This window comes from Leptopilina boulardi, unplaced genomic scaffold, assembly GCF_019393585.1.
Source record: "Leptopilina boulardi isolate dan_hultmark-lab unplaced genomic scaffold, ZJU_Lbou_2.1 LbouV2_368, whole genome shotgun sequence".
Classification (NCBI taxonomy): Eukaryota; Metazoa; Arthropoda; class Insecta; order Hymenoptera; family Figitidae; genus Leptopilina; species Leptopilina boulardi.
The window spans coordinates 1526080-1540723 of NW_026137938.1; the positions used below are offsets into that span (position 1 = coordinate 1526080).

Genomic DNA, 14644 nt, shown 5'->3' on the forward strand with positions numbered 1-14644 from the left:
TGTTATTTCAGTAAAAAAAAACGCTTCTATTATTTTTTCAAGATAAAAAAATTCTTCCAATATAGGTATAGTAAAACAATATTTTTTTTCAAAAAAACATTTTTTCAAATTAATTAAAATTGTAATTATTAAGAAACTGATTTTTTAAAACGTATAACTATTATAAGAAAAAAAAATTAAAGATGAAAATGTGAAGTTAAAATAATTAGGAAAAAAAATGGAAAATGCAATAGTAGTCAAAAAAAAAGAAACAATTATTCAGTAGTAATTAAAAATAAAATATCGTTCTCCGTATTCATTAAATTACAGCGTCAGTTAATCGATAATCCTAAATTGTTTGATATAATGAAGCTCGTTAAAAAAGACCATTATTTCTTTTAATGTATTTTTTTAAAAGAAATTGATTGATCATTTTTTTGTGAAATAATTAGACTTGAGAAATAATTGTTTTCTAGGTTTATATTTTATATATATATATATATATATATATATATATATATATATATATATATATATATATATATATATATAGTCAAGTCCTTATAATTTTCTATGTACTTAAATGATTTGACTTTTGAAGATAAATTATATTGTTTGAAATATGGAATTTACCGCAGTTTAATGAAAACGTTTACAGATCAGTTGCTCAAAATTATTGTATAAATTTTTTTTTTCCAAAAATCAACATTAGTCATGAATAAATCAGAGAATATTTGAATTTATGGTCTAACGGGTAATTTAAACGGAAGTTTATTCCAATTGTTCCATAATTAAATTAACTTTCATTTAAAATTGACCACGAAATCGTATAAATTTTAGTTGCATTTTCCATTGTTTGTTTTTGCAATTGCACATCCTGATTTAATATTATATATAGGATTATTAATTTTAGTTTCAGATAATGTACATATTTTATAATTATAGTTTAATACAAACAAAATATTTTGTTATCTAATATTAATTCAATAATTATATATTTATTTTTTAAATATATTATTTGTCTCAAAAGCTAAGTAAATAATAATTATTTATTTTCAAATAAAAATTTTATTTGCGCTCCAAATAAAATTTGATATTATAATTACGTGTATATTATATTAATTCAAATGTGTAAATACAATTTTAATTTATCAACAGAATGTAAATAAAAATTATTTACCTGTCTTCTCATGTCAATTTTTTAATTTAATTTTTTAACGGTATTCGAAATATTTATATTCAGAGATAAACAATTTAATATTTAATATATGAAGTTAGTGACTGTCATAATTTATTAATAAGATTTATAACAGGCTTATCGGTCAAAAAATAAAATTATTGTGTCGACGTTTCGTGTACCAACCCATCTTTAAGACACTAAATACTAATTATTAAAAATTATTAAGATTATTTAAATTTAATTTATTTAAATTTAATATTTATTTTCAAATATAAAAATAAATAATTTTCCGTGAAAATCTCTTTTTAGTTTATTTAAACTCATTAAACAATGTTTTGTTGAGTTTTAATATCTTTTTCCGCCTTTAGACAATGAATTGAATTAAAAGCAAAATCTAATTAAATAAAAGTTGATTTTGTTTTTACAACATGAAAAACAAGGAAGATATACTTTTATTGTTTTCAAATCTTGCTTATAAACAATAATTGTCTATCAATTAATAAATTAATAAGGAAAAAAAAAGTAATTAATTTAATTAAAATCTTTAGTTATAGCAAGAGAAAAGAATTTTCCAGAATCAACAATTTTTTTATGTAGTCTGTAAAGACAATATTCGCATGAATGATTGGTCTTTTGTAGAAAAGCGAATCGAAAACACTTCAGTGATCGAAGAATGGCTTCTAGCACACAAACAGGAAACTTTTACTCTTTCTAAAAATAAACCATCAATTTGCGAGATGAGTGTGAAAATACGAAAGGGGTTAAAAGTCGATTTAATTTTCATCTATTACAGAGACTTTCAAAAAGATAATAAAAAACAAAAGTTATTTTTTTTTTCTACAAAATTTACACACTTTTTCTTTATGTAATTAATAATTCACATATAATATCAATAATATTAATAATGAAAATAATAAAATAATAATAAAAATAAAAAAAATAATTATTATTATTGTAGTATTAATATAAAGATTATTGAATTAATTTTGACAACGATTTTACAATTGAATAACAAATTTTGTAATAAATTAGTTTTAATTTAAAAAGTTAAAGTATCCGATATGCATCTTTAAAATAAAAATAAACGATGTTTTTAATTAATTAAAAAGTTGCGTGCGTTAATTAATTAATATTAATTTCTCTTTACTTAAGAATTCATTTTTCTAAAGATAATGAAACTCTAGGGAAGAATTTGAAGCATTTCTAATACATATAACGAAAGTTTTCCGATTAACAGTTTTGCTATCTACTTCGCTCAAGTGAACAACTCGTCAGTTACCTCGAAGATGCTCTATACTGAAAACTAGTTTTGACAGTTTTCAAAATGTCAAGACTACTTAGAAATAGCATATTTCAAAATGAAACTCTTCGCCTTCTACCTCTACATTTATAAAAAAAAAGATTAAAAAAAATGAAATAATAATAATATCTCAATAAAATTACATATTATTTTTATTATTATTGTTATAATTAAACATTCGGAACTTCAGGTACATTACAAAATTTTGTTCAGATTTTGTGTTAAGGGAAAATATTTTTTTAATTTCTTCTTCTACTGATATAATTAATATTTTTCATTCTTAGAAATTTTTATTTGTTTATTATAAATTATTATTCTTTATTATTATTATTCAGGGCAAAAAAATAAATAAATAATTAGTACTTAGAAACAAAGTCTGGTCACATTTTAATTTAGTTTTTTAAAACGTTCGCGGAATGTCTAATAAAAGAAATCAGAGAAATCCGCGTGTATTTTTATTACCGCGGTCCAAAAGATTGCTATAATTTTATCATTAAAATGTTCGAGGGATACCAGACGTATAAAACAAAATAATTCGAATCCCTTTTCACGTGATGGGAATGTAAAAACTGGTCATTTGCATTCTACTTTTATTTGTACTTAATTGGGTTCGAGAATCTAATTTTTTTTTTTTTTATCGACAGATTTCGACCGCAAAAATGCAGTTGCACCAGAAACGAAATAAAAAAATATTTAAATTAAAATCAATATAATTTTACTATATTTAGATTAACAAAACAAAAAATTAATTTTTTTATAGCAAAAAAAAATGATAGAATCGATAGATTTTTTCTCTCTCTTTTCTAGAAACCTCAAGTCATCAATTCTAATCATATCAATATTTCAGAAGGGAATTTCATCTTGACAGAATAGCTTTCTTATACCCCCGTATTCTCGATTTCCTACATTTGAATATTTTTTTCGTATATATATATATATATATAGAAGGAAAAATTTCTCTCTCTCTTTCTCTCTCATAGATATATTTTGCGGAAAAAGGAAAAAAAATGCCCGCGCGTCTCTTGCAAAAATGTCTCGAGACACATGTGTGTATATCGTTCAGAGTCGACATATTCGGTTTTTATCTGGGAGAAAAGACAAAGGAAACACGATCACTCATGGGTATTGAGAGAACGAGAGTTTGAATTGAAACATCGGGACAAAAGTTCTATATGCACCCGTGCAAGTGACAGCAATGCAGAGAGACAGAGAGAAAAAAGAAAAGCAGTAACGGAACCTAGAAATTTCCCACGTGTCAGCATTGTCTTTTGCCCAGGGAGAGTAGAGTAAAAAAAAAAAAAAAAAAAATGGGTAAAAAAAATTCTTGTCAGAAGGTAACACTATGTGCTGAGAGGAAAGAGGTACAAGGCCGCACCGAGGGAAATCCATTTTTTACGGCCCCATGAAATTGCTATAGATGCGCGCTTCATTGTTCTTTATCGCATTATAAGTTCTACTATCGGCGGGATCATCTCACTCGATTCACGTACATCGTCTTTCCCATCCCTTACAAAAGAAAAAATTTTTTAAGAGAGACCATAGCTTTTTTTTTATGGACTTCATATCGTATCCAAAAGGACTTTTCCGACAAGAAATATTGTTAAAAAAAAATATATATATATCTCTATTAAAATATACAGTTACATTATTACAAATCGTTATTCTCTGCACGTACCAAAAAAAATTACATTCCAATAAAATACGAATAAATAAATGACAAAAAAAGAAATGATTTATTTAATTGACAATAAAAAAAATTTACAATTGAATTGAAAGACTTTTATAATAATAATAATAAAAATAGTAATAATAATAAAGAATAATAATTTATAATAAACAAACAATTTCTAAAAATAAAAAATATTAATTATATCAGTAGAAGAAAAATTAAAAAAATATTTTTCCTTCACACTAAATTTTATAATGTACCTGAAGTTCTAAACGTTTAGATGAACGAAAAATTTTATTATAAAATATTGCTTTCCGCATTCAAAGATAAATTAATAATTTATAAATTGTTTAATGTACATTTTTACTTTTTCATTATAATATAATAATTTTTAATAGATTTATGGAGCAAAAAAAAAAATGATTTCGTTCATAACTTCATTATTTTGTAAAGTATTCCAGAAACGATTTTAAAATAATTAAAAAAAAAAAAACTTTAAATTGTCAATTTTATAATTGCTAATCTAAATTTTTAATTTTTTTAATTCGAAAAAGAAAACAATTGCTTTCATTCCAAATAAATTACATAGAGAAAAATGTTGCCAAGTAATTAAGTGCGGGAGATTTTGTTCCGTATATATTGCGTTTTAAGAAGCGATCTGATTACTTATGGTAATTTAACTGGCGTTATTTTGAAAAGTATTGTGTGCGGTTGCTTCGTATAATTGTCTAAAATATTCAAAGAAAACCGAGAAACAAGTACAAACGTTGGATGAAAACTTCTTACAAGCAAGAAACTTTTTTATAAACTCTCCACTCCCCTTCCCCTTAACTTGGGCAAAACTTTAAATTTACTTCGAGCACGTGCGCATAAATTGCAAGCTTTTGTGCTGCTGTGAGGTAACATTTTTCGTGCTAAAGCCCGATTCGTAACTTTAACAAAAAAAAAAAAAAAGAAAGGAAAAAAAATTAAATAAATAAATAAACGTGAAATCCACTTCCATCACACAATGAAAAAAAAATAAACAAAGTGTATCAATGTTAAACTGAGATTTATGAAAACAAGTATATATACATTTCAAGAAACGACAACTCAATTAAAAGTGTATTTCAAATGAAAATCATTTCAAGGAGTCGGGAGATTTTTAAAAACTTTCTTTTTTTTAAATTTAAAAAGAGTTTTAACTTTACATCGTTCTTCCATTAAATTACCTTCAAATAGAAAATTCAACACGAGAATGAAAAACTTCTTTGCTTAAAAATCCTTCTTTTAACCCAAGTATTCTTCCGAAACTTTCATTTCGTTATGCGTTATATACCAAATCCGGAAAATAAGGAAACTTTTATTATTCCACTTTTTTATAGTTATACATTAATATTACTGATACAATAAACTGAATAAATATGTGACAAATTTTGTGCCTCAATAATTATAAGCAATTTTGAAAATTTTTAATTATTAAATAAATCATTTCTAATTTGTGTTTAATTTAATTTTTAATTATTTTACCGAAAAAAGTAAATAGTGAAAATTTATGTTAAAAAAACAAATTTCAAAACTGAATTCAAAATTCACCTTTGTATAAACCTGGAAAAGTCTAATAATATACTTATCGAATTTCGATCGCAAAGAAATAGAAAAACTTATAACTTTTCGAGAAGGGAAATTTTCTGCTTGAAGATAACATTCAAATAAATGTAATTTCTTTTACAACTTTCGGAAATGAAAATAGTTTTTCAAAAATATCTATCCATATATCTCAACTGTAACAGTACTTTTAAAAAAACCGTATAACAAAACTAGTAGTGAAAAATATCTAATTTGTTTCTTTTTTTATTAAATGATGAGGATTTTTATGATAATTAAAAGTCTCAACTGTAATTCACTGGATAATTTAACTCGAATTTTTTATTTAGTATTTTCAAATATTACCGCGCTGTTCTTATGGACGTCTGCGCATCGCTTTGAAGTTCGATCATTGGCTCATAGGTGGCGCACATTTTTCTCTCACAGTCAAGGTACTTTTTGTTACTTTTTGTATCGAATTTATTTTTAACTCATCAGTTCTGCCATGCAAAAATTGAATACCCGCAACTTGTTTTTTAGGTTATCTTGTCCATTATGTTCCTTTTTTTTTAAAAAAAATACAGAGATTAAAATTAAGGAAAATTTTATCGATGGAAGGTTGAAATAATTACTTCTATCAAATCAAGTTTTCCATAACTTTAATCACTATCATTTTTTAAAAGAAGAAACATAACCTAAATAAGAAAAAACAAGTTACGGTATTTCAGTTTTGCACAACAGAATTGGAAATCGCGATTCGACATGTTTAAACGTGTTTATGCAAAGTGTAAAACAAAATAATAGTTTAAAGACAAAATTCAAAAAGTTCAGGTCAATAAAAATGACTCGGGGGTTTTTGAGGTAGCTGATTACGAATATAAAGTCCAATTTGAAAAATTCAACATAGTTGAAGTATGGTAAAAAAAAATGTTGAAATACGATAAAATTGCACTCAGGGGCTTTTGGGATCAAACTACGAATCTAAAATTTAAATTCCAAAACTGTCTGTTCTAAAATGTCGAAAAAAGTTACTATACGACCTAAAAAAAACTAAAAGCTACACGCCTCTTTAGATTGTTCAATAGTCTAGTGGTCGCCATACATAAAATCTTGATGCATAAGCTGAGTTTCATTTTCACTGCACTTCTTACATGACATCTGAAATTCGGTCAATATTATCGAGCTGAAAGTCAAATTTTCCTATATATATACATATATAACTTGTGTCGTAAGCAATTGGAGAAATGCAGTTTGGCTTCTTTGCAAAGATGTAGAATCTCAACTTGGGTGAATTCTCAAGCACCCTCTCACAACATAATACACCAACGTTCTTCAGAGAAGAGTAGCTGTCATTGATGTCGTGTCGTTGACTCCTATACGATCTGGATTATCGAGAAACTCCGTGGGAAGTCACGCAATCGCTCGACGTCAGTGTATGTGTGTGTGTGTGTATGAGTCTCTCTCTCTAGACGTGCCAGGAGCAGTAGCAGCATCACTAGCGACGAGATCTTTTTGTTTCCATTTTACTCCCGTGACCTGGTCTCGGATGCGCATTTAATTCCAAGCATCGCATCGTCGACTCTCCTGACAACAGTACATTCCACAACCAATGACTTCCCTTAACGTCAAGTACTTCCAGTGACAAGACTTGACTTCCAAGAACCAACAAAGGCAGAATGAACTGCAGAGAGTCAACGAAAGAGCGGAAGCGGAGGCTTTCGAAGTAAGTACGTTCGTTCGTTTCTCTCTCACTCGCTCTCTTTCTCTCTCGACCAACGGAACGAACCATGAGGAAGGAAACTGATTTTCCACGGTCCACCACGAGGAAAATGGTTCGCGGAAATTGTGGTGCTCGTCCTCTCTCTCACTCCTCGCAGGTTCACCGCTCTTTCGTCAATAGGATAGAACCATAGAACTTCTCTCCACCAAATTATATCTCTTCTATAACCTGTATTTGCTCCTTCAATTTCCGTCATCGTATAGATATTTCTCACAAGAATGAATAAAATATTGGAAAATCAATTTTCCTATAAAATAATCATCCACTTTCTATATAAAATGACTATTTTATTTATACAAGCAAAAAGAAATATAAATGACAACTGAAAGAAAATTCTATTCCGGAAATTTATAGCGATTTTTCCTTATTACAATCGGAACAAAAAAATCTCTATTAAGAGTGATAAAAGTTCGAAGTAAAAGAATTTTCGAAAAATGATCTAATCGAATTTTTAGCTAAACCAGAACACAAATATCAAAGGTACTGAAAGTTTGAAAAATTTAAAGAGGTCAAAATAAAAGCAATGCCACCCCTTAAAAACGAAATGGTGAATCGAATAATTTTGCACGAATTTTTGTACCAATCCAAAAATCTAGCCAAACGAAAAATGTATTGTAAATAAATGAAAAAAAAAAATCGACAAATATTGCTTTTCATATTCATAGGAATTTAATCTCCCATTTTCACCTACAAAAGAAATTTTTAAAAAAATATTTCGATTTAAATTTTATTAACAATTTCACATATCGTTATATTTTTTATTTATCAAATATTCTGAATTAAATTCTTCATTCGGATTTGAATATTTTTATTTACATATGTAAAAAAAGATCAAATAAAAAAAAGCAAAAAAAAATTATATTCAACGTCAAAAATGAAAGATTAATCTATGAATATAAAATTTATTTTCTAAATTATTAAAAGTTATTAATTTTAATAAAAAAAAAAATTCGTCAACAAAGAAAACATTTTTTCTATAAGGTGACCTTGGGCTAAATTCTCAATTTCGGCGAAGACGTGAAAGAAATTTAAAATGCATTTTAATGAGGTCAAACTTTGTGCGACATTAAGAACAGATGTTTATCGGAAGTTACAAATGGGGTTAGTCGATTTGATGTTAGGATGCTATGAAACGCGAACGTATTAATCAGTACAACTATAATTTTACTTGCATTACAAAATTAAAAATCTTTTCCTAATTTTTAGGGTTCCGTACCCGACAGGGGGAACCCTATTAATGAGACTAGTGAAGCAAGGCATGTACCTCCCCCCCTAGCGGCCACACGAATTTATCTAGAGGGCTGAAATTTGGTACACATATGTATTTTGACGTGTAGATTACAGGAAAAATATAACGAATCTCATAGGAATTGATTATCATAGCGTTGTCAAGAAAAAACCATGAATTTTTACGAAAAATCCCTAAAAATGACTATGTACCCCTGGTGGCCACATTTTTTCACATAGAGATCTCAAATTTGGTACACTTAGGGTCAACCGTGGTAAATCCGAACGCTCTTAGTAAGTTTCAACAATAACATAAGTTTTTTCATTAAAAAAAAAAATACTTTCGGTATTCTGGTGCATGAATGAAGTTGTTACTTTACTTCCATAGAACAATTTTATGGGGTAGCAAAAATTTTTGACAAATTACAATCGCAGGAAACTTAGCGTTCGTATTTACCTCGATACTTTGCAACTTTCCTAAAATACCGGGGTAAATACGAACGCCACTGTATTTCAGAAAAATCTTAGGGAAAATAAATTTAAAGTATTGCAATTGTTAAACTTATATAAAAACTCAAAAAAAATACGATAATAAACCTATTATGTAATAATGCATCATATATAAATACAAAATCAAACAGGTTAAAAATTAAAATGCATTACACAATTAAAACCTTCAATAACTTTATCAAATCATAACGGATTTTTGCAAAACTTGGTACAAAAAGTATTTTGGAGTGATTGAATGTAAATACAAAAATAAAAGTCAAATTTTTTAAATTTTAAATGGCGGACTTTCCTAAAACTTATTTTTAAAAATGATCAAAAATTCGTAATCAGCGACCCTGAAACCCCCCGAGTAACAATTTTCGAGCGAATCCAATGAATTTTTTAATTCTCGTCCGCCATTTTGAATTTTGAAAAACTGACTTCAAATTGGTAATTAGCGACCCCAAAAACCGTAGAATACCAAATTTTATTAAGATCCTGAAAAACTTTTTTTAACAAACCATTTGGCAAAAAAATTGAAACACTCCTTCGAGAGAACAGAGATTAAGTTTCTGCTTATTAATTACTAACGAGGATACGTATAGAAAGAAAAACTTTTTTCTATGTACTTTTATAATGTTAAAATAATAGTGTCATGAAATAAAAACAATTTTGTGTGGCTCTGATGTAAAAAAAAATTATTGAAAATACCGTTCGGATTTACCCCGGTTTTCCAATTTTCCTGGGTAAATACGAACGGTCTGATATTATTAATAAAATTTTACAGAAGGCAAAAATCAAAAATAGTTTCTGTTCTAATATTCATAACAAACAATTATAAATAATAAAATGAATTTTTAGCTTCTTTTTCTTCAAATACGAGACAAAATACTGAAAGAGTGTCATCTTTGATTTTCAATCTTTTTTGCAATACTCGTTATCTTTGTTTATGCTGTTGCTAATTAACAAACGAAAAATGGGATAATACTTAGAATCTCTTGAAGAGGATCTGAGGTAAAAATTCGCATATCGAACTTATTTTTAAAAATTTTAATTAAGCTGAAATAATTAGCGTTCAGATTTACCCCGGCTGACCCTATGTATTTTTACGTGAAAATTACAGGAAAAATATAGCGAACATGATTCGGATCGATTTACATAGCGTTGTCAAGGAAAAATCAAAAATTTTGAAAAAAAGCGATTAATCCTCCTAGCGCACACACTAAAAAATCATGGATTTGTCGAATAAAAAAAGAAGAAAATTTTATCTTAAGGGATTCAAATTTATACATTTTTACGTATTTTTACGTGTAGATTACAAAAAAAATATAGCGAGAACGATTGGAGTTGTTTATCATAGCGTTTTCAAGGAAAAACTGATAATTTTCTATAAAAATCATGAATTTTTTTCAAAAAACGAAAAAAATTTTATCTAAAGGGCATCAAATTTATACATTTTTAGGTATTTTTACGTGTAGATTACAAGAAAAATATAGTGAGCATAATTGGAGTTGATAATCCTAGCGTTTTCAAGGAAAAATTGATAATTTTCGTTATATGTGACTATGTGTCTATCTATGTGTTTTTATGCTCACATTACAGGAAAAATTAAGCAAAATTGGAATTTTTTTTCAATTCAAATATTTTTTTAGTTTTGAAAAAACATAAATTTCGTCATAATTTTATTTTTACCTATTTGTTTTTTTTTACTAATAGCTAAAATTGCTAACAAAAATATTTTAAAAACGTCAACAAAATTTTTTTAAAAAAAAGGTATTGAATAATATAGTAGTGTCAACCAAATTTTAGTTAATATTTTTTTTCAGAGAAAAAAAAATAAATTTCTTAGTGAAAATATAGTGCGAAAAGTTGTGTGGCATTATCATAATTCATCAAGGGATCTTGCCGTGTATGATAGAAGGACAAAAAAAATATCACACACCCCTCCCTCATATATATATATATATACAAGAATCCACAGGATGGCAATAATTCAAGAGAATTTTCCCAAGAATTACAGGGAGCCTCTATATTTTCCGTCGTCGGTGACACGTGAAAAGCCTTCGAGGCACACGGCCTATGAATAATATTCTCTTTGTTGCAAGTTACGAGTGAATAATTTGCCAAATGCAAAGCCCAGGCACCCAGATGAAAATTGAAAATCTCGGAATGTTCACGCGCGTACCACCATCAAATAGAACTCTGATTAAGCTTCGCACGAGTGTTATTAGTATTATTTCAACGTGTACAATATTAGTTTACTCCGGAACGTGAAGCTTTTTCGATATTTACGAGAAATACGTCGTTACCAAGTTTTTTTTTTTTTTTTTAAATCTCGCGGATAAAAAAACACATAGACACACATACATATATATATAAAAAAAACCTTTCGCATATTTTCAACGACTTGTATACACAATTTTAATCCATCCAATATGGATTACAATATAGCATTTGATTAATTAGTATCTAGTAGAAAGTACCGAGTTTTTAAAACTTTGTAAAAATATTTTTACAGAGTAATTAATGACGCGATTAGAAGAGAAAGAAGGGGTTTCCCTTTATGAATAAAATATATACGAGAAAATTATTTTTAAAAAAATAAATCTCTAATAAATTTTAAATGAAAACATTGAAAAAAGATTTCTTGAAAATAAAGAAGACTTCAGCGAATTTCTTTTCCTCATTGATTGAGTATAAGATTGACGAGAAAGCTCCTTTACTTTTCTCTTCGTTGGAGAGAAAAAAAATCCTATCCTTCATCACTTTTGTGCTTTGCTTTGAACCCGAATAAAAAAAACAAACTTTGAAAACAATAATAGTTTCCAATTTATATTAATTTACGTAATTAATTGGATATCGTCAGTGATTCATCAAAAGGAATAAAAAAAATTTCCCTCTAAAAGCTCAAAAAAAAAAAAAAAAAAAAAAAAAAAAAATATTGAACAAAAGAGAAAAGAAAAAAGTGAAATATGCGTAATTATTTGAAAACTTTTCCGAAAAGGATAAAAAGTTCTTTGAAAAATGTACCCATCATATATAAAATCCCTTTTGTAGTTGAAAAATATTCAATGCACATGGAAAAACTTTACGTTGAAAGAATTACGGAAATAGGTTGTAAAGTACGAATAATGCCGTGAATGTATTATATATGTACTCTGTTTCAATAAAAGTAAAATATTTCGGTATAATAATAATATTTCAGTTGAAAATTGTTCTAATTATTTAGGAAAGCAACTGATTTCATTTTTCAATTTATTGCAAAATTAAAAGGAAATATTTAAATAATATGATCTCATTTTTCAACGTGTATTATGAAATTAAAGTGAAATATTCAAACGGTAAAACTATTATATTCCCTTTAATAATATTATTCTTTTATTATTTAATTTAAATTATTGAGAAAAAAAATCCCAAAAAAATTTTAAATGATAATATAAAATCCTTCTTTTAAAATTATCCAGTCAATGAAAATTGGTTTTTAACTTTCTTTACACAAAGAATAATTGATTTAATATATAGACATAGCTAAGACGTTACTTTGCCTCTACAGCATAATGAATTTATTTACATAGAATGAATATTTTTAAAAAAATGACTCTCACGTTATAAAAAAAACAACATATTTTAAATTTAAATTATAGACACAAGTGCAAAGAATATTTTAAACTTGCATTAATTTATATTTAATTATATTTGAAATAACTAATTATTATTATTATTTTAATTAATATTATTATTATTTAAGTAATAATATTAGGAAAATTAAAATTTTTACAACTCTTTATTTTCATTATGGAAAATGAAATGTGAATTTTTATAACTAATAAATGACGTATATTTTTAAAAATAGTTATAATTATTCAAAACGATTAATATTTAAAAGAATTTTCTTGATTTATCTCTACAGCAAATTTAATTAAGTTTTTTTAATTCTTATTCAATTTTTAATACTTTAATTTAAAATAAATATAATGAACAATATATTTTTTTGAATAATACCTTTGTGATAAAAGTATCAACTGAGATAAAATTATTATAAATATTATGAAAATAATTATAATATTACAGAGATTTTAATTAACAAATAAAACATAAAATTTTTCAATTCTATCAAATTTTTTTTATATGACTGTGAATCATATTAATTAAAATGCTGATTTCACGGATTTATTTTCTTTTGTTTTTTTTAATGTTTTTAAACAGCACACAATACGCATTGGAGATTGCTTACTGATTAAACTCACTTGAGATTCTGCAGTACAAAAATAAAAAATATATATATATATATTTATCGTGGCTTTTATATAAATAAAAATCTTTTAAATTACCTCCAGTAGTCTATGTTAAAAAATATTAATTATATTACATTTTTTAATTAAATTGTAAAATTGATATAAAAAATTAACTTATTTTAACTAAGTATCCATGTTAATTAAATTTACTTTCCTGTCGATTAAATAATCTAAGAAATTTAAATATTCATAATATCATAAAAACTTAATTTTTAAATAAAGTATGAATATTTTTTTTGTTTAAATTATTTGTGACCCAAAACATTAAATTTTTTTAATTTTTCGAATATTAATTCAAATTTTTAAAATCAGTTGAAAAATAGTAAAACACATTTGAATATTTTAAAAAACACGATAAATAATCTAAATTTCAATTTGAAAGTTTTCCATTTTTACAGAAATTAAAGAAGGTCCTTTAAAATCAAAAATTAATTTGTTCTTTGAATTCCCTGGATTACTAATTTATTGAAAGGTTATGTCTACGCTGGGAAAATGGATTTTTTAAAAATTAATTCTATTATTTTTAATTCAAACTTATTTTCTATCAAATTCTCTTTAATAAATTACAATACTTTTTTTAAACCTAATTATTTTAAATATTGGTAATTGGACTCCTCAAATTAGGTCACTTTTTGTAATTACGATATCATGCAATGAATTAATAGTTCTCATAATTTCACGTATAATATTTATTGCATTTATTCGACCAAAGAACATCATTAAAAAATTATCATTCCAATTTCTCAAATATCTTAAATAATTTAATTGAAAAACTAAAATTATTGTTAAAATTTAATATTATTGCAGTTGATACTTTTATCTTCTTTTATTCATAGAATATTGTATATATCTTCACTAAAGATGTTTATACATGAAAATCAAACTGTGTCATTGAGATTTAAATGACAATAATTTTATTAATATTATAGGTTAATAACCCAGACAATTTAAATTATTATTTCAAAGAAACGATATATTTCAATGATTTGTGTTCAAAACATTAATTTTTAAAAAATTTTAATTTAATTTTAATTTATTTTATTTTAATCTATCAAGATTTATGATTAATCTTTGAAAGTAAATGTATTCAAATTATCCGATTAGGGGAAATTGTTATATATTTCAATTTATTGAAATCTGATTGATCTACAATTGTAGA

The 14644-nt window shown here is 25.7% G+C and overlaps 1 protein-coding gene across 3 annotated transcripts in view; it reads right to left on the minus strand.

The window, feature by feature from the left end:
* The window catches only part of LOC127287188 (furin-like protease 2), a 283866-nt gene that overhangs the window by 253721 nt on the left and 15501 nt on the right, over positions 1 to 14644 (minus strand). The window lies entirely within an intron of this gene.